This window comes from Magallana gigas, chromosome 8 (genome assembly GCF_963853765.1).
Source record: "Magallana gigas chromosome 8, xbMagGiga1.1, whole genome shotgun sequence".
Taxonomy (NCBI): domain Eukaryota; kingdom Metazoa; phylum Mollusca; class Bivalvia; order Ostreida; family Ostreidae; genus Magallana; species Magallana gigas.
This window is the reverse complement of record NC_088860.1, coordinates 1275621-1285241: the sequence shown is the minus strand read 5'-3', so window position 1 is coordinate 1285241 and position 9621 is coordinate 1275621. Positions and strand designations below refer to the sequence as shown.

Genomic DNA, 9621 nt, shown 5'->3' with positions numbered 1-9621 from the left:
AGCCCCCCCCCCTCTTGAAATGTATATACTGAAAACAGATTATTGGAGTACAACATCCGCACACAATTTAAATAAAATTTTATGTTTTTTTTATCATTTTCGCTAGCTAATGTAAGACATCACAAATACCCCAAACCCCCTCACGGATAAGGAAATGCTAGGTGCTGAGAGAGAGAGAGAGAGAGAGAGAGAGAGAGAGAGAGAGAGAGAGAGAGAGTCGATGTAAATCACAGGTGCGCTAACACTGTTAAATTAAAGCTTGCTAGTTCGTGTGCCCTACCCTAGCTACCTCCTCTCTTATCTCCTTTTAGAGGCTTAATTATTGTCTATATATGCTTGTAACAAATCAAATCAATTTCAAATTCTAAATCAAAACTGAATTTGACACTAAAAAACTCTCTCTGTGTCTGTCTGTCTGTCTGTCTGTCTGTCTGTCTGTCTGTCTGTCTGTCTCTCTCTCTCTCTCTCTCTCTCTCTCTCTCTCTCTCTCTCATATCGACAATGGCATTGTCATACCCTACAATACACTATTCTTATCTGGATTTTTGTCTTTGAGGTTGTAAATCATTATATCTTCTATGGTTTAAAACTTTATCATAACATATATTTTGACATGTCGATTATTTCATTGAGTTTCGTTTCATAGCTAAAACATTTAGATTAAACAGATCTTTCTTCGCGAGCCGATTTTTACACAGTTGGGGCGAATACATTTCAGGTTAAAATTGTTCGGGGGGAAATACATACAGGGCAAACAAAACCACTTAGATTCGCAAAGCCAACAGTGTTATTTCTAATTTAATTGTTTATAATGTGTGGGGTTAATTCATCAATGTTAATTTAACCATTTTATAACCACTATATAAGAGCTATTAAGACATTTATTTGTAGGAAAGAGCATGTACGAATGATCTTTATTTAGAACAGTTTGATGTTGCTAAGATACAGGTTTCAGATCCATGATTTGATTGGTTAATTTAGATATTGAATCTCGAATTTCGAATCTCGAATCTCGTATTTCGAATCTCGTATTTTGAATCTCGAATCTCGAATGATCCTTCTCGGCTTTCGTAAAAATCACACTTTACAACATTGTATGAAATATTGTTTAAAACCTGTTCCATTAGCTTTATCTTACTGTCGGCTGACATCTTTCAAGTGTAATTTGCAGACATAGACTAAAGTTTTATTTGAAAAATGATAGAGACTCGGAAGTAATAACAGTTTAAGTTATGATGACTCGTTCGCCATATCGTTTGTAATGGGAACATATTAAAGTATTTGTATCTGGATCCAGCTTGATAAAGATAATTGTTACAAAAGCGCTTACGTTTGAGTGTACATTCTTATTTCAAATTAAATTAAATAATCCAGGTGTAGCATTCATGCTTGGTTGTTGTTCATAGAAGCTACCACCAGATCTATCATTTTAGCGGTACTGTGTTGGAAATCTGTTTGCTTGTGGCAATTTGTAGCGATCTGGTCTGAACAAGTAAAACAGCCTGCAAGTCCGGGATTTTACCTACTTCAGACGCCTGCAAGACTGTAAAAAATCACACTTTACAAAATGGTTTGAATTATTGATTAAAACGAGTCGCACAAATTTTATCTTACCGTCAGATGACATCTTTCAATTATGTTTATGATTCTTGGTTCAAAAGTGTAATTTCCAAACATAGACTCAAGCAGTGTTAACAAATTCTTTAGAGATATTGGATTTAATAACAGTTTAAGTTATAATGACTCGTCTGCCAGGTTCAAACTATCTTGTTTTCATATCTTAACTCTGAAATTGAACGATAGAAATTAGCGTCTTCTATAAGGAGACGAGGTCCAAGACTTTACAAAACAAATTTTATTTTGCATTACAATTATGCTACTGTCAACTGACATGTTTCTTCCATTATGTTCAAAATCCTTAGTTCAATAGTATTATTTCTATATAATGATTCAACCAAAATTACAAAAAGTTTAGAGATTCTACAGTATGTTTAAAACGAAATATGCCAAGTGCAGCATCCAAGCTGGGCAGTTATTCAAAGAAGCAACAACAACTATATCAGGCGCTACTGTGTTGAAAATGTGTATGCCTGTGGCAATTTTGTAGCAATCTGGCCTGACTATGTAAAGCAGCCTGCAAGTACGGGATTTAACATACTTCAGACGCCTGCAATACTGTGAAAAATCACACTTTACAACATTGTATGAAATATTGTTTAAAACCTGTTCCTTTAGCTTTATCTTACTGTCGGCTGACATCTTTCAAGTGTAATTTGCAGACATAGACTAAAGTTTTATTTGAAAAATGATAGAGACTCGGAAGTAATAACAGTTTAAGTTATGATGACTCGTTCGCCATATCGTCCGTAATGGGAACATATTAAAATATTTGTATCTGGATCTAGCTTGATAAAGATAATTGTTACAAAAGCGCTTACGTTTGAGTGTACATTCTTATTTCAAATTAAACTAAAAATTCCAGGTGTAGCATTCATGCTTGGTTGTTGTTCAGAGAAGCTACCAGCAGATCATTTTGGCGCCACTGTGTGGGAAATCTGTTTTCCTGTGCTAATTTGTAGCGATCTGGTCTAAACAAGTAAAACAGCCTGCAAGTCCGGGATTTTACCTACTTCGGACGCCTGCAAGACTGTGAAAATTCACACTTTACAAACTGATTTGAGTTATTGTTTTAAACGAGTCGCACAAATTTTATTTTACTGTCAGCTGACATCTTTCAATTATGTGTATGATTCTTGGTTCAAAAGTGTAATTTCCAAACATAGACTCAAGCAGCGTAAACCAAATTTTTAGAGATATTGGAATTAATTACAGTTTGAGTTATGATGACTCGTCTGCCAGGTTCAAACTATCTTGTTTTCATATCTTAACTCTGAAATTGAACGAAAGAAATTAGCGTCCTCTATAAGGAGACGAGGTCCAAGACTTTACAAAACAAATTTTATATTGCATTACTATTATGCTACTGTCAACTGACATGTTTCTTCAATTATGTTCAAAATTCTTAGTTCAATAGTATTATTTCTATATAATGATTCAACCAAATTTACAAAAAAGTTTAGACATTCTATAGTATGTTTAATACGAAATATGCCAAGTGCAGCATCCAAGCTGGGCAGTTATTCAATGAAGCAACAACTTTATCATAAAAGCGCTACTGTGTGGAAAATGTGTATGCCTGTGGCAGTTTCGTAGCAATCTGGCCTGACTTTGTAAAGCAGCCTGCAAGTACGGAATTTTACATACTTCAGACGCCTGCAAGACTGTGAAAAATCACACTTTACAACATTGTATGAAATATTGTTTAAAACCTGTTCCATTAATTTTATCTGACGGTCAGCTGACGTCTTTCAAGTGTAATTTGCAGACATAGACTAAAGTTTTATTTGAAAAATGTTAGAGACTCGGAAGTAATAACAGTTTGAATTATGATGATTTGTCTGCTATATCGTCTGTACTGGGAACACATTAAAATATTTGTATCTGGATCCAGCTTGATAAAGATAATTGACACAAAAGCGCTTAAGTTTGAGTGTACATTCTTATTTCAAATTAAATTAAAAATTCCAGGTGTAGCATTCATGCTTGGTTGTTGTTCAGAGAAGCTACCAGCAGATCTATCATTTTGGCGCCACTGTGTGGGAAATCTGTTTTCTTGTGCTAATTTGTAGCGATCTGGTCTGAACAAGTAAAACAGCCTGCAAGTTCGGGATTTTACCTACTTCAGACGCTTGCAAGACTGTGAAAATTCACAGTTTACAAAATGGTTTGAATTATTGTTTAAAACGAGTCGCACAAATTTTATCTTACTATCAGCTGACATCTTTCAATTATGTTTATGATTCTTGGTTCAAAAGTGTAGTTTCCAAACATAGACTCAAGCAGTGTTAACCAAATTTTTAGAGATATTGGAATTAATTACAGTTTCAGTTATGATGACTCGTCTGCCAGGTTCAAACTATCTTGTTTTCATATCTTAACTCTGAAATTGAACGATAGAAATTAGCGTCCTCTATAAGGAGACGAGGTCCAAGACTTTACAAAACAAATTTTATATTGCATTACCATTATGCTACTGTCAACTGACATGTTTCTTCAATTATGTTCAAAATTCTTAGTTCAATAGTATTATTTCTATATAATGATTCAACCAAAATTACAAAAAGTTTAAGATTCTACAGTATGTTTAAAACGAAATATGCCAAGTGCAGCATCCAAGCTGGGCAGTTATTCAAAGAAGCAACAACAACTATATCATAAAGGCGCTACTGTGTTGAAAATGTGTATGCCTGTGGCAATTTTGTAGCAATCTGGCCTGACTATGTAAAGCAGCCTGCAAGTACGGGATTTTACATACTTCAGACGCCTGCAAGACTGTGAAAAATCACACTTTACAACAAGGTATAAAATACTGTTTAAAACCTGTTCCATTAATTTCATCTTTCTGTCAGCTGATACCTTTCAAGTGTAATTTGCAGATATAGACGAAAGTTATATAAGAAAAATGATTAAGTCTCGGAAGTAATAACAGTTTAAGTTATGATGACTCGTTCGCCATATCGTTTGTAATGGGAACATATTAAAATATTTGTATCTGGATCCAGCTTGATAAAGATAACTGTTACAAAAGCGCTTACGTTTGAGTGTACATTCTTATTTCAAATTAAACTAAAAATTCCAGGTGTAGCATTCGTGCTTGGTTGTTGTTCAGAGAATCTACCAGCAGATCTATCATTTTGGCACCACTGTGTTGGAAATCTGTTTTCCTGTGCTAATTTGTAGCGATCTGGTCTGAACAAGTAAAACAGCCTGCAAGTCCGGGATTTTACTTACTGCAGACGCCTGCAAGACTGTGAAAATTTACACTTTACAAACTGATTTGAGTTATTGTTTAAAACGAGTCGCACAAATTTTATCTTACTGTCAGCTGACATCTTTCAATTATGTGTATGATTCTTGGTTCAAAAGTGTAATTTCCAAACATAGACACAAGCAGCGTAAACCAAATTTTTAGAGATATTGGATTTAATAACAGTATGAGTTATGATGACTCGTCTGCCAGGTTCAAACTATCTTGTTTTCATATCTTAACTCTGAAATTGAACGATAGAAATTAGCGTCCTCTATAAGGAGACGAGGTCCGAGACTTTACAAAACAATTTTTTTATTGCATTACTATTATGATACTGTCAACTGACATGTTTCTTCAATTATGTTCAAAATCCTTAGTTCAATAATATTATTTCTATATAATGATTCAACAAATTTAAAAAAAGTTTAGAGATTCTACAGTATGTTTAAAACGAAATATGCCAAGTGCAGCATCCAAGCTGGGCAGTTATTCAAAGAAGCAACAACAACTTTATCGTAAAGGCGCTACTGTGTTGAAAATGTGTATGCCTGTCGCAATTTTGTAGCAATCTGGCCTGACTATGTAAAGCAGCCTGCAAGTACGGGATTTTACATACTTCAGACGCCTGCAAGACTGTGAAAAATCACACTTTACAACATTGTATGAAATATATTGTTTAAAACTTGTTCCATTAGCTTTATCTTACTGTCGGCTGACATCTTTCAAGCGTAATTTGCAGACAAAGACTAAAGTTTTATTTGAAAAATGATAGAGACTCGGAAGTTATAACAGTTTAAGTTATGATGACTCGTCTGACATATCGTCTGTAATGGGAACATATTAAAGTATTTGTGTCTGGATCCAGCTTGATAGAGATAATTGTTACAAAAGTGCTTACGTTTGAGTGTACATTCTTATTTCAAATTAAATTAAAAATTCCAGGTGTTGCATTCATGCTTGGTTGTTGTTCAGAGAGTCTACCAGCAGATCTATCATTTAGGCACCACCGTGTTGGAAATCTGTCTGCTTGTGGCAATTTGTAGCGATCTGGTCTGAACAAGTAAAACAGCCTGCAAGTTCGGGATTTTACCTACTTCAGACGCCTGCAAGACTGTGAAAAATCACACTTTACAAAATGGTTTGAATTATTGATTAAAACGAGTCGCACAAATTTTATCTTACCGTCAGATGACATCTTTCAATTATGTTTATGATTCTTGGTTCAAAAGTGTGTAACGGGATGAGCGGAGGCTACTCCAAACAACAACAAGACATCTTAAATTTAACAAAATTTAATAACAAAAAAAATAAGAGAAAGAAAGAAAAGATAGAAATATAAACACTAAACCACACAAACACTCACACAACTTTCACTCAACAAGAAAAAATATGATGTTTATACAAATGACCAAAAATAAATTAGAAGAGTGTCCGAATCTCCGGGGCTGTAGTCCTGGACCAACTACGGACAACCACAACTAGAGTAGTTTCGTCACCACAATCATCATCATCACCATCGCCATCATAATCATCGACACTATCGTCAACACCATCGCCTACAACACCATAATCATAATAGACATCATCGTCATCACCATAATCATCTACTTCATAATCATCACCGACGTCACCATGAACGACATCATCTACATCATCATCATCGACATGACCATCATCATCGTCGTCGTCATCAACATCACCATCACATCGTCATCGACTTCACCATGAACGACATCATCTACACCATCATCATCGACATGACCATCATCATCGTCGTCGTCATCAACATCATAACATCATCGTCGTCATCAACATCAACAATATGACACTACAATAAGTGTACAAGTGACACCATAACACCATAATAAAAACAATATTGTATAATACATCATATAAGTATCTCACTGATAGTATCAAACTATGATAATGTATAAATAGTATTATATTAAAGGCAACATCTCAAAATATTGTAAGTATATGGTAACTAAGCTATTTGTTTACAGTAAACAATATGGCGTCTGAGACTTCCGGTGACGCACTTCCGCCCAAGTAGTTAAGTGGAAAAAGTGACAATAAATTGTAAAATAAAATAACGCATAGAAAATAGCCCTTTAAATCACCGTTTCTTTATACAGCAATAGCAAAAACTGTACTATAGAAAAAGACGAATTCCATTTAAACACTCTCGCTAAAGTCACACATCAGTGAACACACAGGTAACTCTACAGTGAACAATGGTCAAGGTGACTTTATAGGACGACTGCGTAATACTAATAAAAAGGCAAAAATTTACAAATAAACTACACCAAACTGAATAAATACTTACCACGGTCAGCTATCCGTGTCCGCGTCAAATGCTGAACTTGTGAAACTAAAACATGCCACACAGGCTTCTAACACGATACCCCCTTCACACACTAAGCACGTCTTTATCGCTGGACAGCTCGGCCGGGTATCACTTAGCGCCTATTGTTAGGGTCGGCCAAGCACGTTGCAAAGAATTATGGGAAAAATAAAATCGGGTGTGTTCGATATGAACAGTGATTGTCACAAAGTGTAATTTCCAAACATAGACTCAAGCAGTGTTAACAAATTTTATAGAGATATTGGATTTAATAACAGTTTAAGTTATAAAGACTCGTCTGCCAGGTTCAAACTATCTTGTTTTCATATCTTAACTCTGAAATTGAACGATAGAAATTAGCGTCTTCTATAAGGAGACGAGGTCCGAGACTTTACAAAACAAATTTTATTTTGCATTACAATTATGCTACTGTCAACTGACATGTTTCTTCAATTATGTTCAAAATCCTTAGTTCAATAGTATTATTTCTATATAATGATTCAACCAAAATTACAAAAAGTTTAGAGATTCTACAGTATGTTTAAAACGAAATATGCCAAGTGCAGCATCCAAGCTGGGCAGTTATTCAAAGAAGCAACAACAACTATATCATAAAGGCGCTACTGTGTTGAAAATGTGTATGCCTGTGGCAATTTTGTAGCAATCTGGCCTGACTATGTAAAGCAGCCTGCAAGTACGGGATTTTACATACTTCAGACGCCTGCAATACTGTGAAAAATCACACTTTACAACATTGTATGAAATATTGTTTAAAACCTGTTCCATTAGCTTTATCTTACTGTCGGCTGACATCTTTCAAGTGTAATTTGCAGACATAGACTAAAGTTTTATTTGAAAAATGTTAGAGACTCGGAAGTAATAACAGTTTAAGTTATGATGACTCGTTCGCCATATCGTCCGTAATGGGAACATATTAAAATATTTGTATCTGGATCCAGCTTGATAAAGATAATTGTTACAAAAGCGCTTACGTTTGAGTGTACATTCTTATTTCAAATTAAACTAAAAATTCCAGGTGTAGCATTCATGCTTGGTTGTTGTTCAGAGAAGCTACCAGCAGATCATTTTGGCGCCACTGTGTGGGAAATCTGTTTTCCTGTGCTAATTTGTAGCGATCTGGTCTAAACAAGTAAAACAGCCTGCAAGTCCGGGATTTTACCTACTTCGGACGCCTGCAAGACTGTGAAAATTCACACTTTACAAACTGATTTGAGTTATTGTTTAAAACGAGTCGCACAAATTTTATCTTACTGTCAGCTGACATCTTTCAATTATGTGTATGATTCTTGGTTCAAAAGTGTAATTTCCAAACATAGACTCAAGCAGCGTAAACCAAATTTTTAGAGATATTGGATTTAATAACAGTATGAGTTATGATGACTCGTCTGCCAGGTTCAAACTATCTTGTTTTCATATCTTAACTCTTAAATTGAACGATAGAAATTAGCGTCCTCTATAAGGAGACGAGGTCCAAGACTTTACAAAACAAATTTTATATTGCATTACTATTATGCTACTGTCAACTGACATGTTTCTTCAATTATGTTCAAAATTCTTAGTTCAATAGTATTATTTCTATATAATGATTCAACCAAAATTACAAAAAGTTTAGAGATTCTACAGTCTGTTTAAAACGAAATATGCCAAGTGCAGCATCCAAACTAGGTTATTCAAAGAAGCAACAAGAACTTTATCATAAAGGCGCACCTGTGTTGAAAATGTGTATGCCTGTGGCAGTTTCGTAGCAATCTGGCCTGACTATGTAAAGCAGCCTGCAAGTACGGGATTTTACATACTTCAGACGCCTGCAATACTGTGAAAAATCACACTTTACAACAAGGTATAAAATATTGTTTAAAACCTGTTCCATTAATTTCATCTTACTGTCAGCTGATACCTTTCAAATGTAATTTGCAGATATAGACGAAAGTTATATAAGAAAAATGATTAAGTCTCGGAAGTAATAACAGTTTAAGTTATGATGACTCGTTCGCCATATCGTTTGTAATGGGAACATATTAAAATATTTGTATCTTGATCCAGCTTGATAAAGATAATTGTTACAAAAGCACTTACGTTTAAGTGTACATTCTTATTTCAAATTAAACTAAAAATTCCAGGTGTAGCATTCGTGCTTGGTTGTTTTTCAGAGAAGCTACCAGCAGATCATTTTGGCGCCACGGTGTGGGAAATCTGTTTTCCTGTGCTAATTTGTAGCGATCTTGTCTGAACAAGTAAAACAGCCTGCAAGTCCAGGATTTTACCTACTTCAGACGCCTGCAAGACTGTGAAAATTTACACTTTACAAACTGATTTGAATTATTGTTTAAAACGAGTCGCACAAATTTTATCTTACTGTCAGCTGACATCTTTCAATTATGTGTAT

At 34.8% G+C, this 9621-nt stretch overlaps 1 long non-coding RNA gene across 1 annotated transcript; it reads right to left on the bottom strand.

Annotated features, from left to right (window-relative positions):
- Positions 1-6146: 6146 nt before the first annotated feature.
- On the bottom strand, positions 6147-7533 carry LOC136271048 (uncharacterized). Its single transcript, XR_010708842.1, has 2 exons — positions 7197-7533; positions 6147-6698 (listed from the first exon to the last, which is right to left on the bottom strand). It is a non-coding gene; the product is annotated as an uncharacterized lncRNA (long non-coding RNA).
- Positions 7534-9621: the final 2088 nt, after the last annotated feature.